Source organism: Varroa jacobsoni, unplaced genomic scaffold (assembly GCF_002532875.2).
Source record: "Varroa jacobsoni isolate VJ856 unplaced genomic scaffold, vjacob_1.0 scaffold_556, whole genome shotgun sequence".
Taxonomy (NCBI): Eukaryota; Metazoa; Arthropoda; class Arachnida; order Mesostigmata; family Varroidae; genus Varroa; species Varroa jacobsoni.
In genome coordinates, this window is record NW_019213458.1 from 7770 (window position 1) to 10968 (window position 3199).

Below are 3199 nucleotides of genomic sequence, written 5' to 3' on the forward strand. Positions count from 1 at the left end.
TATATATATATATATATTCGATAATAACTGGCCTGGTAGTTTGTTAAACACTACTTTGATTTTTCAAAATGTTTTTTTTAATTGTTGTAACTGTGTCAGCTTTATATGAAAGCAAAATCAGCTATTCCTGAGCTGGCATATCTTTGTTCCGTTCATATCGCAAACAGAGAAACTTGGTGCAGTATATACATAATGAAATTTTGCAATACTAACAAAAACCGAAACTAAAAACAACGCGGCGAAAATTGGGAGCCAGACAAGGACAAATAATTTCAGCTAGCTTCAATAGATGCGATGTCGTTGACCGTCTATTTGTTTCTTTCGGCAGTCAGTATTATGGCTTCTTTGTCTTCCTTAGGACTATTGTCTCTGTGTGCCGCCATCGATGCTATTGGACTGTCCTGCTTGACGCCTAGTAAAATCGCATACGAACGATCTATGGATGCGGCGCTATGAAAATCCAAAACGGAACAAGAGGTACATGCATGTACCTAACCACGTATTATTTACACGCAAGTCTATTTGTTATAGAAGCTTTCTTTTGTCTTACTAATCTCTTCCTCTTTTTCTTCTTCTATTTTCGTTCAATCAGCTCCAAATCACGTCGCTTTGCGTAGTTGTCTTGCCATCCTAGTAGTCTTAAATGCTGCCGCTTTTGCTTTGGCTATCACAATGTCGTTGCTATGGTGTATGCGACAGTCGTTGCTCACGAAGCTTACGTCATAACAACAGTTTGTATTGTATGTAGCGTTACAACCATAGTTCTTTGCGGGCTCCTGCATATCCGTTTCCATCTCTTCCATCGCTTATTCCTACCTAACAGCCGCACTCGTTCCCGTACTTCAACGCAGACCCCTGTCATCTTTTTTATCATCCCAACTGTCGAAGAGGTGTCAGCAGTGGCGACGGCGCGATTTTCTATTCCTCATACCACGCAGGACATTGTTCGAAGGTTCGACTGCTATTGCCGGTAAAAAAAAAGCCGTTTTCTTTATCTTCTCAATTTAGCATCCCATGGCGGCCAGTGGACGGCTTTTATGTCACTGGCCGAGAATAGACTGCCATACCTTCGATGGATGTATAGAAGTTTACTCTGGCACCGGCGAGGCGCTGGCTGGTGATATCTTTTGCGCTGGACAACGATAACACAAGATAAGAACGAGACTGAAAGAGACAAGGCTAAGAGATCGAGTCAGTGAGTAGCAAATCCTGTGGCTGTGGAGATGTTAACCGCGGTCAGTCGTGAACACGACGCCTTTCGAGAAGCGGACACGTTAGCGTGACCACGAAAAACAAAACACCAGGATGGACGACACGTCAAATTCCAGCAGCCGAATCTACAAAGTTACCGATGGTCGATGACAAATCACAAGGCCCACACAACAAATAACAAGAAAAACAATGACACGACTGAAGGAGCATGCCACTCGGTAACACTGAATAGAGAGGAAAGCTGACAGAAGATAGCCCTTTCCGTCGCGGCAGATAGAGACTCTCAAGGTTCGACCGTCAAAAATAATTAAACACATAAATATCCGCTAGAGCTGCCATTGGACTCTTTTGGAGTGTATAGCAAAGCCTTCACAAAGAGTGGATGCCTACGAAGTATACTTCGAAATACATTCCAAGTTCAACATCTATTAGCCTCATTGTAATTTGGTGAATTTGGATGTCATTGAAACGAGGGTTACCGATACGTTTACATGTTTATGAGCCGCAAAGCAGACGTCGTTCAGCTCAAATGAAACGACATTGGCATTTTAGAACAACTTACACAACACATCGAGCGCAACCTTATCCAGCAATGACGAGAAAAAGCTGACGTAGTTAACAATGCCTATAATAGATTTAAAAAGAATCTCGTCAGGTAAAACAACTATTCTGCGGTGCTGCGAATTTCGTGTGGTACCTTATTGTCATACGACTATAAAAACCTAAAGTAAGTTGTTTTCTATTACAAGTTATTGTCAAAAATCGGTCCCTTCTGGTATTACAAGCATTCGGGGAACAACACAAGATATCTAGACGATTTACCCAATGCATTTTAGTTCGTGCCAGTCCGGTTTGCTTTGTTTGACTATACTTCCTCTGTTTAATGTAGCGTTACCATGGTTTTTGAATCAATCGATATCTTTTGCTGTCTCTAGTTCGAGCAACATGGGTAGATTGCGCGCAAGATCTGCTAAAGCACTGCGTGGTACTAGGTAAATGTTTGACCCCCTTGCTTCCCTTTCGCACCCTCTACCAACAACAACTAAATGGCATAATTCGTTCCAACTACAGTTTCTGCATAAGAACCAGAAACTAGGTTCGCACCGCAGCTTGGGCGTGTCTCGTGGTAGGCCTTTGCGTGACACCGAAGGTCCCAGCGGGGTTTACAAGGCCAGCGATTCTAGTAAGTGGCTTTGTTTGATGCTGTTGTACTCGTTTTTCTTGTCGAACTTAGTCGCCGTTGCTTTTTTATTCAACACCAGATCTACATCAAGAACGGCGGCTATCCAGCTTGCCCGGCCAGCGGTAAACTCAAGCAGGTTGTTGTTTTTTGTCTGCCGGGTACTCTGACGTCTAGCGAGTTAGCCAGACTCGACGAGCACTATCGGCACCGGCGCCATCATTGTCTTGTGTTACAACGTTACAAATATATGGAAAAAAGTTAGGCACTGCAGAAAACTCTTGTGCTTTATCGAGGTAGCAGAGAACCGAGCGAGTCTTTTTTTTTCTTTTTTTTTTATAGAAATTTACAACGACTGTTCTCCACATAGATTTTCTGCGGAATATCCACACAGAGAATCGATACGATGCTCTGGTAATCAAACTTAACATTGTTGGTGCATATTAACTACTGATCTTTGAAAATAATTGCGATAATGCTTTCGACTGTAACAGCGGAACATAATGCACCCCGATACTGTTATAGACGTGACGTAATTTTTCTCTTATACGGGACTACTTTGTATTCCATTCTACGTTGGGTCTCGCAGCCCTTCAAAGCGTGGGAAATATGCCGGATCTATTAGTGGATCTATATATTTTTTTTAGCTAACTTCGCTATAAAAATGTAGGAACCGATTGCGTACGTTGCAGCAGCGATACGCATGCTTTACGTTTTAGTTAGACTGGAATACTGCCTTTTATAATTTCTGCGAGCCTCAGGAATCGTTCTTAGACGATACAAGTGCCACCAGAATAACATCTTTCA

At 42.5% G+C, this 3199-nt stretch overlaps 1 long non-coding RNA gene across 1 annotated transcript in view; it reads left to right on the forward strand.

Annotated features, from left to right (window-relative positions):
• LOC147753333 (uncharacterized) overlaps nt 1-1572 on the forward strand; it is an 8113-nt gene extending 6541 nt beyond the window's left edge. The window contains exon 3 of the long non-coding RNA XR_015311506.1: nt 1009-1572. This is a non-coding gene — a long non-coding RNA (uncharacterized LOC147753333). The remainder of the gene's footprint in view (nt 1-1008) is intronic.
• The last annotated feature ends 1627 nt before the right edge of the window (nt 1573-3199 follow it).